The sequence below is a fragment of the Somniosus microcephalus genome, unplaced genomic scaffold (assembly GCF_052327205.1).
Source record: "Somniosus microcephalus isolate GS21.2 unplaced genomic scaffold, FLI_Smic_1.0 unresolved_chr8, whole genome shotgun sequence".
NCBI lineage: Eukaryota > Metazoa > Chordata > Chondrichthyes > Squaliformes > Somniosidae > Somniosus > Somniosus microcephalus.
Window position 1 is genome coordinate 28338584 of NW_028225186.1, and position 20181 is coordinate 28358764.

Here is a 20181-nt window from a genome sequence, read left to right on the forward strand (position 1 = left end):
AGTGTTTCAGAAACTGCAGAAAGGCCATTTGACGACCCCAACTCGGTTCCCCAAGCGGGAATGGAGCACCCGAAGCCCCGGTAAAGCGGCCGACTACTTTAACATTCAGAATTCCGTCCCCAATGTGAATGACAAGTATTCATTTATTCAGTTGCCTGCTTGGTTAGTCATTTGTCGCTCTGACCTCGACAACTCATTAACCAGTGTTTCAGAAACTGCACAAAGGCCATTTGACGACCCCAACTCGGTTCCCCAAGCGGGAATGGAGCACCCCAAGCCCTGGTAAGGCGGCCGAATACATTCCCATCCAGAATTCCGTCCCCAATGTGAATGACAAGTATTCAGTTCATCAGTTGCCTGCTTGTTTAATAATTTGTCGCTCTGACCTCGACAACTCATTAACCAGTGTTTCAGAAAATGCACAAAGGCCATTTGACGACCACAACTCGGTTCCACAAGCAGGAATGGAGCACCCCAATCCCCGGTAAGGCGGCCGAATACATTCCCATCCAGAATTCCGTCCCCAATGTGAATGACAAATATTCAGTTATTCATTTGCCTGCTTGGTTAAACATTTGTCGCTCTGACCTCGACAACACATTAAGCATTGTTTCAGAAACTGCACAAAGGCCATTTGACCACCCCAACTCGGTTCCCCAAGCGGGAATCGAGCACCCCAAGCCCCGGTAAGGCGGCCGAATACATTCCCATCCAAAATTCCGTCCCCCATGTTAATGACAAGTTTTCAGTAAATCAGTTGCCTGCTTGGTAAATCATTTGTCGCTCTGACCTCGACAACTCATTAACCAATGTTTCAGAAACTGCACAAAGGCCATTTGACCACCCCAACACGGTTCCCCAAGCGGGAATGGAGCAACCCAAGCCCCGATAAGGCGGCCGAATACATTCCCATCCAGAATTCCGTCTCCAATGTGAATGACAAGTATTCAATTAATCAGTTGCCTGCTTGGTTAATCATTTGTCGCTATGACCTCGACAACTCATTAACCAGTGTTTCAGAAACTACACAAAGGCCATTTGACGATCCCAACTCGGTTCCCCAAGCGGGAATGGAGCACCCCAAGCCCCGGTAAGGCGGCCGAATACATTCCCATCCTGAATTCCGTCCCCAATGTGAATGACAAGTATTCAGTTATTCAGTTGCCTGCTTGGTTAATCATTTGTCGCTCTGACCTCGACAACTCATTAACCAGTGTTTCAGAAACTGCACAAAGGCCATTTGACGACCCCAACTCGGTTCCCCAAGCGGGAATGGAGCACCCCAAGCCCCGGTAAGGCGACGAATACATTCCCATCCAGAATTCCGTCCCCAATGTAAATGACAAGTATTCAGTTAATCAGTTGCCTGCTTGGTTAATCATTTGTCGCTCTGACCTCGACAACTCTTTAACCAGTTTTTCAGAAAATGCACAGAGGCCATTTGACGACCACAACTCGGTTCCCCAAGCAGGAATGGAGCACCCCAAGCCCCGGTAAGGCGGCCGAATACATGCCCATCCAGAATTCCGTCCCCAATGTGAATGACAATTAATCAGTTGATCAGTTGCCTCCTTGGTTGATCATTTGTCGCTCTGACCTCGACAAACCATGAACCAGTGCTTCAGAAACTGCACAAAGGCCATTTGACCACCCCAACTCGGTTCCCCAAGCGGGAATGGAGCACCCCAAGCCCCGGTAAGGCGGCCGAATACATTCCCATCCAGAATTCCGTCCCCAATGTGAATGACAAGTATTCAGTTAATCAGTTGGCTCCTTGGTTAATCATTTGTCGCTCTGACCTCGACAACTCAATAACCAATGTTTCAGAAACTGCACAAAGGCCATTTGACCACCCCAACTCGGTACCCCAAGCGGGAATGGAGCACCCCAAGCCCCGGTAAGGCAGCCGAACACATTCCCATCCAGAATTCCGTCCCCAATGTGAATGACAAGTATTCAGTTAATCGCTTGCCTCCTTGGTTAATCATTGTCGCTCTGGCCTCGACAACTCATTAACCAGTGTTTCAGAAACTGCACAAAGGCCATTTGACCACCCCAACTCGGTTCCCCAAGCGGGAATGGAGCACCCCAAGCCCCGGTAAGGCGGCCGAATACATTCCCATCCAGAATTCCGTCCCCAATGTGAATGACAAGTATTCAGTTATTCAGTTGCCTGCTTGGTTAATCATTTGTCGCTATGACCTCGACAACTCATTAACCAGTGTTTCAGAAGCTGCACAAAGGCCATTTGACGACCCCAACTCGGTTCCCCAAGCGGGAATGGAGCACCCCAAGCCCCGCTAAGGCGGCGGAATACATTCCCATCCAGAATTCCGTCCCCAATGTGAATGACAAGTATTCAGTTCATCAGTTGCCTCCTTGGTTAATCATTTGTCGCTCTGATCTCGACAACTCATTAACCAGTGTTTCAGAAACTGCACAAAGGCCATTTGACCACCCCAACCCGGTTCCTCAAGCGGGAATGGAGCACCCCAAGCCTCGGTAAGGCGGCCGAATACATTCCCATCCAGAATTCCGTCCCCAATGTGAATGACAAGTATTCAGTTAATCGGTTGCCTCCTTGGTAAATCATTGTCGCTCTGACCTCGACAACTCATTAACCAGTGTTTCAGAAACTGCACAAAGGCCATTTGACCACCCCAACTCGGTTCCCCAAGCGGGAATGGAGCACCCCAAGCCCCGGTAAGGCGGCCGAATACATTCCCATCCAGAATTCCGTCCCCAATGTGAATGACTAGTTTTCAGTTAGCCAGTTGCCTGCTTGGTTAATCATTTGTCGCTCTGACCTCGACAACTCAGTAACCAGTGTTTCAGAAACTGCACAAAGGCCATTTGACGACCACAACTCGGTTCTCCAAGCGGGAATGGAGCACCCCAAGCCCCGGTAAGGCGGCCGAATACATTCCCATCCAGAATTCCGTCCCCAATGTGAATGACAAGTATTCAGTTAATCAGTTGCCTCCTTGGTTAATCATTTGTCGCTCTGACCTCGACAACTCATTAACCAGTGTTTCAGAAACTGCACAAAGGCCATTAGACCACCCCAACTCGGTTCCCCAAGCGGGAATGGAGCACCCCAAGCCCCGGTAAGGCGGCCGAGTACATTCCCATCCAGAATTCCGTCCCCAATGTGAATGACAAATATTCAGTTAATCAGTTGCCTGCTTGGTTAATCATTTGTCGCTCTGACCTCGACAACTCATTAACCAGTGTTTCAGAAACTGCACAAAGGCCATTTGACGACCCCAACTCGGTTCCCCAAGCGGAATAGAGCACCCCAAGCCCCGGTAAGGCGGCCGAATACATTCCCATCCAGAATTCCGTCCCCAATGTGAATGACAAGTATTCAGTTAATCAGTTGCCTCCTTGGTTAATCATTTGTCGCTCTGACCTCGACATCTCATTAACCAATGTTTCAGAAACTGCACAAAGGCCATTTGACGACCCCAACTCGGTTCCCCAGCGGGAATGCAGCACCCCAAGCCCCGGTAAGGCGGCCGAATACATTCCCATCCAGAATTCCGTCCCCAATGTGAATGACAAGTATTCAATTAATCAGTTGCCTCCTTGGTTAATCATTTGTCGCTCTGACCTCGACAACTCATTAACCACTGTTTCAGAAACTGCACAAAGGCCATTTGACCACCCCAACTCGGTTCCCCAAGCGGGAATGGAGCACCCCAAGCCCCGGTAAGGCGGCAGAATACATTCCCATCCAGAATTCCGTCCCCAATGTGAATGACAAGTATTCAGTTGATCAGTTGCCTGCTTGGTTAATCATTTGTCGCTCTGACCTCGACAACTCATTTACCAGTGTTTCACAAACTGCACAAAGGCCATTTGACAACCACATTTCGGTTCCCCAAGCGGTAATGGAGCACCCCAAGCCCCGGTAAGGCGGCCGAATACATTCCCATCCAGAATTCTGTCCCCAATGTGAATGACAAGTATTCAGTTTATCAGTTGCCTCCTTGGTTAATCATTTGTCGCTCTGACGTCAACAACTCCTAAACCAGTGTTTCAGAAACTGCACAAAGGCCATTTGACCACCACAACTCGGATCCCCAAGCGGGAATGGAGCACCCCAAGCCCCGATAAGGCGGCCGAATACATTCCCATCCAGAATTCCGTCCCCAATGTGAATGACAAGTATTCAATTAATCAGTTGCCTGCTTGGTTAATCATTTGTCGCTATGACCTCGACAACTCATTAACCAGTGTTTCAGAAACTACACAAAGGCCATTTGACGATCCCAACTCGGTTCCCCAAGCGGGAATGGAGCACCCCAAGCCCCGGTAAGGCGGCCGAATACATTCCCATCCTGAATTCCGTCCCCAATGTGAATGACAAGTATTCAGTTATTCAGTTGCCTGCTTGGTTAATCATTTGTCGCTCTGACCTCGACAACTCATTCACCAGTGTCTCAGAAACTGCACAAAGGCCATTTGACGACCCCAACTCGGTTCCCCAAGCGGGAATGGAGCACCCCAAGCCCCGGTAAGGCGACGAATACATTCCCATCCAGAATTCCGTCCCCAATGTAAATGACAAGTATTCAGTTAATCAGTTGCCTGCTTGGTTAATCATTTGTCGCTCTGACCTCGACAACTCTTTAACCAGTTTTTCAGAAAATGCACAAAAGGCCATTTGACGACCACAACTCGGTTCCCCAAACAGGAATGGAGCACCCCAAGCCCCGGTAAGGAGGCCGAAAACATGCCCATCCAGAATTCCGTCCCCAATGTGAATGACAATTAATCAGTTGATCAGTTGCCTCCTTGGTTGATCATTTGTCGCTCTGACCTCGACAAACCATGAACCAGTGCTTCAGAAACTGCACAAAGGCCATTTGACCACCCCAACTCGGTTCCCCAAGCGGGAATGGAGCACCCCAAGCCCCGGTAAGGCGGCCGAATACATTCCCATCCAGAATTCCGTCCCCAATGTGAATGACAAGTATTCAGTTAATCAGTTGGCTCCTTGGTTAATCATTTGTCGCTCTGACCTCGACAACTCAATAACCAATGTTTCAGAAACTGCACAAAGACCATTTGACCACCCCAACTCGGTTCCCCAAGCGGGAATGGAGCACCCCAAGCCCCGGTAAGGCAGCCGAACACATTCCCATCCAGAATTCCGTCCCCAATGTGAATGACAAGTATTCAGTTCATCAGTTGCCTGCTTGGTTAATCATTTGTCGCTCTGACCTCGACAACTCATTTACCAGAGTTTCAGAAACTGCACAAAGGCCATTTGACGACCCCAACTCGGTTCCCCAAGCGGGAATGGATCACCCCAAGCCCCGGTAAGGCGGCCGAATACATTCCCATCCAGAATTCCGTCCCCAATGTGAATGACAAGTATTCAGTTAATCAGTTGGCTGCTTGGTTAATCATTTGTCGCTCTGACCTCGACAACTGAATAACCAGTGTTTCAGAAACTGCACAAAGGCCATTTGACCACCCCAACTCGGTTCCCCAAGTGGGAATGGAGCACCCCAAGCCCCGGTAAGGAGGCCGAATACATTCCCATCCAGAATTCCATCCCCAGTGTGAATGACAAGTATTCAATTAATCAGTTGCCTGCTTGGTTAATCATTTGTCGCTATGACCTCGACAACTCAATAACCAGTGTTTCAGAAACTGCACAAAGGCCATTTAACGATCCCAACTCGGTTCCCCAAGCGGGAATGGAGCACCCCAAGCCCCGGTAAGGCGGCCGAATACATTCCCATCCAGAATTCCGTCCCCAATGTGAATGACAAGTATTCAGTTATTCAGTTGCCTGCTTGGTTCGTCATTTGTCGCTCTGACCTCGACAACTCATTAACCAGTGTTTCAGAAACTGCACAAAGGCCATGTGACGACACCAACTCGGTTCCCCAAGCAGGAATGGAGCACCCCAAGCCCAGGTAAGGCGGCCGAATACATTCCCATCCAAAATTCCGTCCCCAATGTGAATGACAAGTATTCAGTGAATCAGTTGCCTCCTTGGTTAATCATTTGTCGCTCTGACCTCGACAACTCATTAACCAGTGTTTCAGAAACTGCACAAAGGCCATTTGACCACCCCAACTCGGTTCCCCAAGCGGGAATGGAGCATCCCAAACCCTGGTAAGGCGGCCGAATACATTCCCATCCAGAATTCCGTCCCCAATGTGAATGACAAGTATTCAGTTAATCAGTTGCCTCCATGGTTAATCATTTGTCGCTCTGACCTCGACAACTCATTAACCAGTGTTTCAGAAACTGCACAAAGGCCATTTGACGACCCCAACTCGGTTCCCCAAGCGGGAATGGAGCGCCCAAAGCCCCGGTAAGGCGGCCGAATACTTTCCCATCCAGAATTCCGTCCCCAATGTGAATGACAAGTATTCAGCTATTCAGTTGCCTGCTTGGTTAATCATTTGTCGCTCTGACCTCGACAGCTCAGTAACCAATGTTTCAGAAACTGCACAAAGGCCATTTGACGACCCCAAGTCGGTTCCCCAAGCGGGAATGGAGCACCCCAAGCCCCGGTCAGGCGGCCGAATACATTCCCATCCAGAATTCCGTCCCCAATGTGAATGACAAGTATTCAGTTGATCAGTTGCCTGCTTGGTTAATCATTTGTCGCTCTGACCTCGACAACTCATTAACCAGTGTTTCAGAAACTGCACAAAGGCCATTTGACCACCCCAACTCGGTTCCCCAAGCGGGAATGGAGCACCCCAAGCCCCGGTAAGGCGGCCGAATACATTCCCATCCAGAATTCCGTCCCCAATGTGAATGACAAATGTTCAGTTATTCAGTTGCCTGCTTGGTTTATCATTTGTCTCTCTGACCTCGACAACTCATTAACCAGTGTTTCAGAAACTGCACAAAGGCCATTTGACGACCCCAACTCGGTTCCCCAAGCGGGAATGGAGCACCCCAAGCCCCGGTAAGGTGGCCGAATACATTCCCATCCAGAATTCCGTCCCCAATGTGAATGACAAGTATTCAGTTGATCAGTTGCCTGCTTGGTTAATCATTTGTCGCTCTGACATCGACAACTCATTAACCAGTGTTTCAGAAAATGCACAAAGGCCATTTGACGGCCACATCTCGGTTCCCCAAGCAGAAATGGAGGACCCCAAGGCCCGGTAAGGCGGCCGAATACATTCCCATCCAGAATTCCGTCCCCAATGTGAGTGACAATTATTCAGTTGATCAGTTGCCTCCTTGGTTAATCATTTGTCGCTCTGACCTCGACAACTCATGAACCAGTGTTTCAGAAACTGCACAAAGGCCATTTGACCATCCCAACTCGGTTCCCCAAGCGGGAATGGAGCACCCCAAGCCCCGGTAAGGCGGCCAAATACATTCCCATCCAGAATTCCGTCCCCAATGTGAATGACAAGTATTCAGTTAATCCGTTGCCTCCTTGGTTAATCATTTGTCGCTCTGACCTCGACAACTCATTAACCATTGTTTCAGAAACTGCACAAAGGCCACTTGACCACCCCAACTCGGTTCCCCAAGCGGGAATGGAGCATCCCAAGCCCCGGTAAGGCGGCCGAATACATTCCCATCCAGAATTCCGTCCCCAATGTGAATGACAAGTATTCAGTTAATCCGTTGCCTCCTTGGTTATTCATTTGTCGCTCTGGCCTCGACAACTCATTTACCACTGTTTCAGAAACTGCACAAAGGCCATTTGACCACCCCAACTCGGTTCCCCTAGCGGGAATCGAGCACCCCAAGCCCCGGTAAGGCGGCCGAATACATTCCCATTCAGAATTCCGTCCCCAATGTGAATGACAAGTTTTCAGTCAATCAGTTGCCTGCTTGGTTAATCATTTGTCGCTCTGACCTCGACAACTCAGTAACCAGTGTTTCAGAAACTGCACAAAGGCCATTTGACGACCCCAACTCCGTTCCCCAAGCGGGAATGGATCACCCCAAGCCCCGGTAAGGCGGCCGAATACATTCCCATCCAGAATTCCGTCCCCAATGTGAATGACAAGTATTCAGTTAATCAGTTGCCTGCTTGGTTAATCATTTGTCGCTGTGACCTCGACAACTCATTAACCAGTGTTTCAGAAACTGCACAAAGGCCATTTGACCACCCCAACTCGGTTCCCCAAGCGGGAATGGAACACCCCAAGCCCCGGTAAGGCGGCCGAATACATTCCCATCCAGAATTCCGTCCCCAATGTGAATGACAAGTATTCAATTAATCAGTTGCCTGCTTGTTTGATCATTTGTCGCTATGACCTCGACAACTCATTAACTAGTGTTTCAGAAACTGCACAAAGGCCATTTGACGATCCCTACTCGGTTCCCCAAGCGGGAATGGAGCACCCCAAGCCCCGGTAAGGCGGCCGAATACATTCCCATCCAGAATTCCGTCCCCAATCTGAATGACAAATATTCAGTTATTCAGTTGCCTGCTTGGTTAATCATTTGTCGCTCTGACCTCGACAACTCATTAACCAGTGTTTCAGAAACTGCACAAAGGCCATTTGACGACCCCAACTCGGTTCCCCAAGCGGGAATGGAGCACCCCAAGCCCCGGTAAGGCGACTTATACATTCCCATCCAGAATTCCGTCCCCAATGTGAATGACAAGTATTCAGTTAATCAGTTGCCTGCTTGGTTAATCATTTGTCGCTCTGACCTCGACAACGCATTAACCAGTTTTTCAGAAAATGCACAAAGTCCATTTGACGACCACAACTCGGTTCCCCAAGCAGGAATGGAGCTCCCCAAGCCCCGGTAAGGCGGCCGAATACATTCCCATCCAGAATTCCGTCCCCAATGTGAATGACAGTTATTCAGTTGATCAGTTGCCTCCTTGGTTAATCATTTTTCGCTCTGACCTCGACAACTCAATAACCAGTGTTTCAGAAACTGCACAAAGGCCATTTGACCACCCCAACTCGGTTCCCCAAGCGGGAATGGAGCACCCCAAGCCCCGGTAAGGCGGCCGAATACATTCCCATCCAGAATTCCGTCCCCAATGTGAATGACAAGTGTTCAGTTAATCAGTTGCCTCCTTGGTTAATCATTTGTCGCTCTGACCTCGACATGCAGGTACCAACGATGTAGGTAAAAAGAGGGAGGAGGTCCTACAAGCTGAATTTAGGGAGTTAGGAGCTAAATTGAAAAGTAGGACCTCAAAGGCAGTAATCTCTGGATTGCTGCCAGTGCCACGAGCTAATAAGTTTAGAGAGAGTAAGATAGATAAGCTAAATACGTGGCTTGAGCAGTGGTGCAAGGGAGAGGGATTTAAATTCTTGAGGCATTGGAACCAGTTCTTGGGGAGGAGGGACCTGTACCAAGGGGACGGTCTGCACCTGAACTGTGAGGGAGCCGATGTCCTCGGGGTAATATTTTCTCGGGCGGTTCGGGAGGATTTAAACTAATTTGTCAGGGGGATGGGAACCTAGGTAGTGGAAAAGAGGGAAGTCATATGAAGTCAGAAATAGATGGTAGAAAGGTGAGAAGCAATAAGCAAAGGAGAGAAACACAAAGGGCCAAACTAATTCATAATGAGAGTGTGAAAAAAGCAAGCCTGAAGGCTTTGTATCTTAATGCTAGAAGCATTAGGAACAAGGTGGATGAATTAGTTGTGGAAATAGAGGTAAACAAGTATGATTTGATTGGGATTACAGAAACGTGGCTGCAGGGTGGGCAAGGCTGGGAACTTAACATCCAGGGATATACAATATTTAGGAAGGATCGGCAAAAAGGTAGGGGAGGTGGGGTAGCATTGCTGGTAAAGGAGGGGATTAATGCAATGGAAAGGAAGGGTATTAACTCGGAGGAAACGGAATCTGTATGGGTAGAAATGAGAAATAGCAAGGGGAGGAAAACGTTAGTGGGTGTGATATATAGGCCTCCAAATAGTAATATGGAGGTGAGGGAAGGCATAAAAAGGGAAATTAGAGAAGCGTGCGATAAGAGCACAGCTGTCATCATGGGTGACTTTAATTTACATATTGATTGGACTACCCAAATTAGTAAAAATTCTGAGGAGGAGGAATTCCTGGAATGTTTTCGGGACGGTTATCTGGACCAATATGTCGAGGAGCCGACTCGAGATCAGGCCATTTTAGACTGGGTATTGTGCAATGAGAAGGGACTTATCAGCAATCTTCTTGTACGAGGCCCCTTGGGTCAGAGCGATCATAATATGATCGAGCTCTCAGTCGAGATGGAGAGTGAGGAAATTGAATCAGAGACTAAGGTCCAGAACATAAATAAAGGGAATTACGAGGTTCTGAGATGGGAATTGGGTAAGATTGATTGGGTGGTGTTTCTGGGGGGATTGACAGTGGATAGACAATGGCAAGCATTCAAAGATAGAATGGAAGAATTCCAGAACATGTTTATACCGGTTTGGCATAAAAATAAACCTAAAAAGGTGACTCAACCGTGGATAACGAGGGAAATTAGGGACAGCATAAAATCAAAAAAAAGGGCATATCAACAGGCAAAAAAAAGCACCAGACCGGAAGATTGGGGGCAGTACAGGATACAGCAAAAGAGGACAAAGGGATTAATCAGGAAGGGGAAAATAGAATACGAAAGTAAACTTGCAGCAAACATAAAGACAGACTGCAAAAGCTTTTATCGGTATATCAGGAGGAAAAGACTGGTAAAATCCCAAGCCGGTCCCTTGCAGTCCGATTCGGGAGAATATATAATGGAGAATAAGGAAATGGCAGACCATTTAAACTCATACTTTGGTTCTGTTTTCACAAAGGAGGACACAAATAACCTCCCAGGAATATCGGCAAACATGGGGGCTAATGAGAGGGAGGAGCTGACAGAAATTAGTATCTCTAGGGATATGGTGTTGGGTAAGTTGAGGGGACTGAAGGCCGACAAATCCCCGGGGCCTGATAAATTACATCCTAGGGTACTTAAGGAGGTGGCCCTGGAGATAGCAGATGCTCTAAGGATCATCTTCCGGAACTCCATTGACTCGGGAACAGTACCCGTGGATTGGAGGGTAGCTAATGTTACCCCAATATTTAAAAAGGGGGGTAGAGATAAAGCAGGGAATTATAGACCAGTAAGCCTTACATCGGTTGTGGGCAAAATGCTAGAGTCCATTATTAAGGATAAAATAGCGGAGCACTTGACAAATGGGGAAAGGATCGGACAGAGTCAACATAGATTTACAAAGAGTAAATCGTGTTTGACTAATCTGCTGGAATTTTTTGAGGAAGTAACTGGTAAAATAGATGGGGGAGAGCCAGTGGATGTGGTGTACCTTGACTTCCAGAAAGCCTTCGATAAGGTTCCACACAAAAGATTATGCAAAATTAAGGCTCATGGAATTGGGGGCAAAGTATTAACGTGGATAGAGAACTGGCTGGCAGATAGAAAACAGAGAGTTGGAATAAACGGCTCGTTTTCGGAGTGGCAGGCAGTGACCAGCGGGGTGCCGCAAGGATCTGTCCTGGGACCCCAGCTGTTCACAATATATATAAATGATCTGGATCAGGGAATTGGATGCAATATTTCCAAATTCGCTGACGACACTAAACTAGGAGGAGGGGTGGGCTCTGATGAGGATGTCAGGAGGCTACAGTGCGATTTGGACAGGTTGGGGGAATGGGCGGATACGTGGCAGATGCACTATAATGTGGATAAATGCGAGGTTATCCACTTTGGGGGTAAAAACAGGAGGGTAGATTATTATCTAAATGGCAATAGATTGGGAGATGGGGAAGTGCAGAGGGACCTGGGTGTTCTTGTGCACCAGTCACTGAAGGAGAGCATGCAGGTGCAACAGGCGATTAAGAAGGCAAATGGTATGTTGGCCTTCATATCAAGGGGGTTCGAGTATAGGAATAGGGATACCTTACTACACCTGTACAAGGTGCTGGTGAGACCGCATCTGGAGTATTGTGTACAGTTTTGGTCGCCCCATCTGCGGAAGGATGTTCTTGCCATGGAAAGAGTGCAACGGCGATTCACCAGGCTGATACCTGGAATGGCGGGAATGACCTACGAAGAGAGATTAAATAGTTTGGGCTTGTACTCACTGGAGTTTAGAAGATTGAGAGGGGATCTCATCGAAACATATAAAATAATGCAGGCCTGGACAGGCTGAATTCAGAGAGAATGTTTCCAATGGCCGGGGAGCACAGAACCAGGGGCCACAGTCTAAAAATAGCGGGCAAATCATTTAAAACAGAGATGAGGAAGAATTTCTTCACTCAAAGAGTGGTGAGCCTGTGGAATTCCCTGCCACAGAGGGCTGTGAAGGCTAATTCAATAAATATTTTCAAGAGAGAATTGGACATATTTCTGAAGGCTAAGGGGATTAAGGGTTACGGAGAAAAGGCGGGGACGGGGTACTGAACTGGTAAGATCAGCCATGATTACATTGAATGGCGGAGCAGGCTCGAAGGGCCGAATGGCCTACTCCTGTTCCTATCTCTATGTATCTATGTAACTCAATAACCACTGTTTCAGAAACTGCACAAAGGCCATTTGACGACCCCAACTCGGTTCCCCAAGCGGGAATGGATCACCCCACAGCCCCGGTAAGGCGGCCGACTACATTCCCATCCAGAATTCCGTCCCCAATGTGAATGACAAGTTTTCAGTTAGCTGCTTGGTTAATCATTTGTCGCTCTGACCTCAACAGATCATTAAACAGTGTTTCAGAAACTGCACAAAGTCCATTTGACGACCACAACTCGGTTCCACAAGCGGGAATGGAGCACCCCAAGCCCCGGTAAGGCGGCCGAATACATTCCCATCCAGAATTCCGGCCCCAATGTTCCAGGCAGGACAGTGGATAACTGTTGCCTCACCACAGCCCGGGACCCGTAGCTCGAATCCGGCCTCGGCTGACTGTGGAATTTGTACATTCTCCCCGTGTTTGAGTGGGTTTTCTGGTTTCCTCCCACAGTCCAAAGATGTGCGGGTTAGGTTGATTGGCTGCGTCGTCACACCTTACTCCAGTGTGTCGCCATGATTGATGATGGTAGCAGCCGCTTCCATGGCCAATTTATCATAGCCAATCAACCTAACCTGCACATCTTTGTACTGTGGGAGGATATCGGAGCCAACCCACGCAAACACAGTGAGAATATGCAAACTCCACAAAGACAGTCACCCGAGGCCGGATTAGAACCCGGGTTTCTAGCGCTGTGATACAACAGTGCTAACCACTATGCCGCCGTGCTGCTTGCAAATCAGAGGCGATCTTCGTAACTTAATAGCTCTCTGGCTAGGGGTTCCCACAAGTGGGGAATCAATTGGGCTGTTAAATCAAAATTGCATCTGTTGCCCACATCGTGCAGAACTCGTGTGGGAAACCCGCCCCCGGAGCAAAATCCCACAAATGACTTGGAAGCTGCAGCTGATGCAATTTTGATTTTAAAGCCCAATTGATTCCCCACGAATGGGAACCCCTAGCCTGAGAGCTTTTCAGGTGAGATCATCACTGCTGCTTCTTTTAAGGGCTTCCACAAGCCTTCCTGACTTCATCAGACTGCCAAGCTTCTCGCCCAAGCAGCTGCTGCGAACATCATCAGTCATGGCGACACGTCGGAGGAAGGCATCACCCAGATTTGACGAGGCAGCCCTCCAGGCATTGGTGGAGGGAGCGAAAAAGTGCAGGGAGGTGCTCTTCCCCTCCTCGGGGAAGAAGAAGCCACCCCAGCAAGCCAAGGCTGTGTGGCTGAGGGTGGCAGAGCAAGTGAATGACACCAGCAATACCATCAGAACATGGAAACAATGTCGCAAACGCTTCCATGACCTTCTGCGCACTGGAAAAGTGAGTATGATGTTCCCATCACTCTTAATCTGATTGCCTTTCCTCGCCAGCTCTCCGCTTTACCAATCTCTTCCTCCACATCCCACTTGGCACTGACATCCATGCACCGTTTCCCACTCACTCCCTCTCTCTCTATGATCACATTCACCGAACTAATGGACTATTCAGCCCTCACACTCCCTATCACTGTCATGCTATGAAAGCAACATACATCACATAGGGAGGGTCCTTGTTCTTGCCATCTCACTCCATCTTTCTCTCCTTCTAAGCATCTATGCCAGCGATTCTCTACACTCACTCATTCATTCTCGCTCAAACTCCACTTGTCTCCCCCATTGCAGGAAAAGAGAGCTGACAACCGAGCAGAGCGAGCCTAGCCAGGGCAAGGGGCAGCCTTCTTAGCCCAGCTGACCCCATGGGAGGAGGCGGTCCTGGACATCGTCGGCGTCCAGGACGACACACAAGTGGGGGACGGAGAGACCGGTGCAGCAGAGCAAGCTGGTGACAGAAGAGTTTTCCAACTCTCTCAATTGCATTGCATAACTCGCTGATAATGACTTGGAAGCTCTAACAGATGGACCTCTGATCATCTGCAATAAGCACTGTGCAGGTAACCCTGGCCTCTCATCTCTGACACTTTCCTTTACTCCCCCACAGGTCCATCGCAAGCTCCCATCTCCAGGATGCAGGAGGAGGTTCAGCCTCCGCTACGAGACTCCTCCGAGGAAGATGCAACCTCTGAGGGCGCAGTGTCAGCAGAAGGCAACGCACCCAGCACCAGCGCAGAAACTGACACCTCGGTGGGACCTTCGGGACATAGAGTAGTGTCATCACCTGGTGTATCACAGCTCACAAGTGAGCCTCAGCAGATGGTGGAGACAGGGACAGCAGTGGAGAGTCCTAGTCGGAGGGCGCAGCACTCTCCCAGCTCGGCTCAGCTGCATGTCGACCCTCTGCCTCTGGGTAGATCCACAGTATCAGCGGTGATAGCACTCCAGGAAACTATGCAGGAGTCTCTGGCAGGTTTTGTCTCCAGGGCTGCTGCGAGTGCGGAGCGAATGGAGGAGTCCGCCGCTAACGCGAGCAGAGCCTTTGTGGAGTCATTGGCGCATCAAGGCATTACCACGGAAAGGATGGCAACCTCCGTGGAAAGGCTGGCTACGGCCATGGAGGAGATACGTCGCGCGAGTAATGAAAACATGGTGAGTGTTCAGACTAGACTGACATCTCTGGAGGAGTGATGCGCAGCTATTGAATGGAGAAACCAGACCTTCATGGCAGTCCCTCTGAGAAGGACTGCCAGTCCCGACACGGGTCCCCATGGCTCCCCTGATGTGCAGCAAGGTGCTCTCTCGCCACTTGCAAAGGCTGAGGGGGATCTGACCCATGAGAGGGATGATGGTGGCAGAGAACAAGGAGGTGGGGGCTCCTCTCCAAGCGCTCAAACTTCCATGCCACTGACAAGTCCTCGGTCAGAGCCCCACCTGAGTCAGCACCCAAGTGAGATCGGCGTCTCAACCCCTGCACAGCCGCAGGAGAAGGAGACTGCTGCGCAGCCCTTACAGGCTCGCAGGCCCAGAGGACGCCCGCCAAAGGTGTCCAGACAGGACCAGCAAGGAAGTGAGCAAGGGGCCTCCACATCTGCTGATGCCACTGGGGTACCACTACGTAGGAGCACGCGTAAGAGAAATAACCTGCACAAATAGTCACAAAGGTAGTCACTTGGGTGGAATTTAATGTGTTATGGTTGAAAGCCATCAGAATAATGTGTTGGCTACTGCTGTAGTTGTGGCGTGTGTCATTTCGCGAATGGGACTTTCACTTTGAGGTCAGTATGGTGGTCACATCGCCAGAACTCCGCTGTTCCCTGGCTATTGTCAGTGCTCAGGTAAAAGGATGCGAGGCACTCGTCCCTCCTGGGCGAGGCTCAGCAAATCTGGCCACTTTGAGCGTTTCCCTTGCATGCCGGCCACCAATGTTCTCGCGCACTGCTGCCGCTGGTTGATGAGCCTCTGCAAGATGTTCGTCTTCGCCCTCCTCCTCCCCCTCCCCCTCCTCATCTGAGGAGGATATGCCAGGAGCCACTTGCTCCTCGGCCATCTGCAAGCCACGACGCTGTGCCATGTTGTGAGGCACACCGCAAACCACAACGATTCTGGAGACCCTGGCTGCTGAGTATTGCAGGGCTCCACCTGATCTATCCAGGCATCTGAAGCGCATCTTCAGCAGACCAATGGTCTGCTCGATCATGACTCTGGTAGAAAGGTGGCTGGAGTTGTAGTTCTCCTCAGCTGCGTCAATAGCCACGTCTTCAAGGGATAGCCCTTGTCTCCAAGTAGCCATCCGTTAAGTTGGTCTGGCGGTCTGAATAGCGGAGGCACAGTAAACTGGCGCAGTATGAGGGAGTCATAGCAACTGCCAGGGTACTTGGCACAAACATGCAAAATTTCCTTCTTGTGGTTACACACCAGCTGAACGTTCAGGGAGTGGAAGCCCTTGCGGTTGACAAATATATCAGGATTGTGATGGGGAGCCTTAAGGGCCACATGTGTGCAATCAACGATGCCTTGCACGCTTGGAAAGCCTGCAAGATTCGCAAATCCATCCGCTCTCGCCATGACACTTGCTAGATCCTTGGTGAAATGGATGTGATTGTGCGCGATGGCAAAGAGGGCATCGGTTACCTGCTTGATGCAGGTGTGTGCGGCCGCCTGTGAGACGCCGCTGATGGCTGCTGCTGATCCCTGGAATGAGCCTGAGGCAAAAAGGTTGAGTGTGATGGTGACTTTGATGGCCACTGATAAGGGGTGTCCAGCTGCTCCTCTGGGCTCCAGGTCTTGCTGCAGCATTGCGCAGATGTCAGCCACTACCTCTCGCGAAAGTCGGAGCCGCCTTTGGCACTCCCGCTGAGACATGTCGAGGTAGCTGAACCTGCGCCTGTAGACCCTGCTTGGGGGGGTATCTCCTGCGCCGACGGACTTCCATGCGCTGGCCCCTTCTGGCCTGTGCATCCTCAGGTGGGGCAGCAGCAGCTTGGCGCAACTGTTGTTGCTGCTGCTGTTGGACGGCCTCATGTAATATCCAGAAGGGCAGGCCAAAAACAGCTCCCATGCTTCTGGTAGATGCCTCAGTTGAGGAAGCGCTCAGTGAAGGTGGCGAGAGGGGTTTCCCAGGAGGTAACACTGGAGATGGTTGTCAGGCTGCAAACTTCCAGAGCTTTGCGAAGCCTTCTGAAAGATCCCCCAGACCTGCGAGAGCAAAGTTATGCCACCTGCAATTAAAGCCTGTTCAAATCTGCCATTTAATGGTTGAGCTGCAGCTGCTACTCCTCAAGCCAGTTGGGATTATAGAGCCAATTGAGGGCTTGTTCAGGGCCTTAAGGGCCTATCCCGCCTCCTGGAGGCGGGACGGAGTCGGGACCAGCAGACACGAATTGAGGAAAATCCAGCCCAAAATGTGGGGAACGCAACCGCAACCCCAACCCGCCCGCAGAAGCAAAATCCAGCCCATTAATATGTGTCAGTGTATGATTGTGACCGTGTGAGTCTGTGTGTGTGTGTGTGTGTGTGTGTGTGTGTGTGTATGCGTTTGACCGTGTGAGTCTGTGCGTATATGTTTGTGTTTGTGTGAAATATGGGCTGGATTTTGCTAGGGCCGGGGAGGCGGGATTGGAGGCGTGTGGGGGATAAAAATCGCAAAACTGGCGTGCGGGCCCAAACCAGCCTCCATCCCGCCTCCACGCAATTTTCCTAAATTCGTGTCTGCTGGTCCCGAATCCAATGCACAAGGCCGTTTGCCGACCCCAACTCGGTTCCCCAAGCGGGAATGCAGCACCCCAAGCCCCGGTAAGGCGGCCGAATCCATTCCCATAGGACTTCCGTCCCCCATGTGAATACCATGTATTCAGTTAATCAGTTGCCCTTTTGGTTTATCATTTGTCGTTCTGACTTTTGGTTAACCAGTTGTCGATGTACAAATTTCAGTTAATGAGATGCCGTTTTGGTCTATGATTTCCTACCTTGACAACTCATTAACCAGTGTTTCAGACAATGCACAAGGCCATTTGACAGCTACACAAGCCCGGTACTGGTCTGTGCGGCCCCGCCACTCCGTTCGGCTGCCGTTGACCCGGACCGGAACGGACTTTCCCTCCCGAAGTTCTCCGCGATAAGCTGCCGGTGACCGGCGGCCCGTTAGTCGCTGCGGGACGGCGACACTTTCCCTAACTCGCCCGGGGCCAGTTCGGCAATATAGTGTGCGCCGGAGCAGGGGCTTTCCAACGAGCCATCCCCGAACGAAATCGGACACGGGAGTCGGGAACGACAGGCGTTCGACTGGTGCCGGGCAACCGGGTCCAAATGCCCGCCAAGAAAACACACTAAAAACCCCGGGCTCGATTCGGAGGGACGGGCACCCGACTTCCCGGTGTCGGACCGACTCCATTCAGATACCGTTGGATGCCCCTTGCCCCTGGCTTGCTCTGGCAGCCGGCGCGTGCAGGCCGCCCCCTGCCCCGCCGTCTCAGTGGTCGGAAAGTGGTCTCCAGCCAACGGCTGTACCTCGGCCGGGGAAAGGGGCAGCTACACACGCAAGGTACTAGTCTGTGCGGGCCCACCAGCCCGTTCGGGATCCGTTGATCCGGACCGGATCGGACTTTCCCTCCCAAAGATATCGCCGATAAGCTGCCGGTGATCGGCGGCCCGTTAGCCGCTGCGGGACGGCGACACTTTCCCGAACTTGCCGGGATCCAGTCCGATGATATAGTGTGCGCCAGCGCAGGGGCTTTCCAACGAGCCCTCCCTGACCGAAATCGGACAAGGGAGTCCGGAGCGAAAGGCGTTCGACTGCCGGCCGGCCAAACTCAGGCAATCTCCCGCCGTTGCGGACCCGCTCCCTGACAACCGGGTCCAAAAGCCCGCCAAAAGATGCACGAAAACCCCGGGCTCGATTCGGAGCGTCGGGCACCCGGCTTGCCGGTGTCGGACCGACTCCGTTCAGATACCGTTGGATGCCCCTTGCGCCTGGCTTGCTCTGGCAGCCGGCTCGTGCAGGCCGCCCACTGCCCCGCCCTCTCAGTGGTCGGAAAGCGGTCTCCAGCCAACGGCTGTACCTCGGTCGGGGAAGGGGCAGCTACACCAGCCCGGTACTCCTCTATGCGGGCCCGCCATTCCGTTCAGCTGCCATGATTCGGACCGGATCGGACTTTCCTTCCCGAAGTTATCCCCGATAAGCTGCCGCTGACCGACGGCACGGCAGGCGGTAAGGGACTGCTACACTTTCCCGAACTTGCCGGCATCCAGTTCGATGATATAGTGTGCGCCAGCGCAGGGGCTTTCCAACGAGCCCTCCCTGACCGAAATCGGACACGGGAGTCCGGAGCGAAAGGCGTTCGACTGCCGGCCGGCCAAACTCAGGCAATCTCCCGCCGTTGCGGACCCGCTCCCGTACAACCGGGTCCAAATGCCCGCATCGTTTTACGCACGTAAACACCGGGCTCGATTCGGAGCGCCGGCCCCCGGCTTCCCTGTGTCGGACCGACTCCGTTCGGATACCGTTGGATGCCCCTTGCCCCTGGCTTGCTCTGGCAGCCGGCGCGTGCAGGCTGCCCCTCGCCCCGCCCTCTCAGTGGTCGGAAAGCGGTCTCCAGCCAACGGCTGTACCTCGGTCGCGGAAAGGGGCAGCTACACAAGCCCGATACTGCTCTGTGCGGCCCAGCCACCCCGTTCAGCTGCCCTTATTCCCGACTGGATCGGACTTTCCTTCCCGAAGTTATCCCCAATAAGCTGCCGCTGACCGGCGGCCCGCCAGCCGGTTCGTGACTGCGACACTTTCCCTAATTTGCCGGGGTCCAGTCCCACAATATAGTGTGCACCAGCGTCGGGGCTTTCCAACGAGCCCTCACTGACCGAAGTCGGACACGGGAGTCCGGAGCGAAAGGCTTTCGACTGCCGGCCGGCCAAACCCAGGCAATCTCCCGCCGTTGCGGACCCGCTCCCGGACAACCGGTTCCAAATGCCCGCAAAATTTTCGCACGATAACCCCGGGCTCGATTCGGAGCGACGGGCACACAGCTTCCCCGTGTCGGACCGACTCCGTTCCGATACCCTTGGATGCCCCTTGCCCCTGGCTTGCTCTGGCAGCCGGCGCATCAAGGTGGGTTCCCGCGGCACCGGCTGAGCAGTCGGAAAGCGGTCTCCTGCCAACGGCTGTACCTCGGCCGGGCCAAGAGGCAGCTACACAAGCCGGCTACTGGTCTGTGCGGCCCCGCCACCCCGTTCAGTGGCAGTTGACCCGGACCGGATCGGACTTTCTCTCCCGAAGTTATCCCCGATAAGCTGCCGCTGACCGACGGCACGGCACCCGGTAAGGGACTGCGACACTTTCCCGAACTC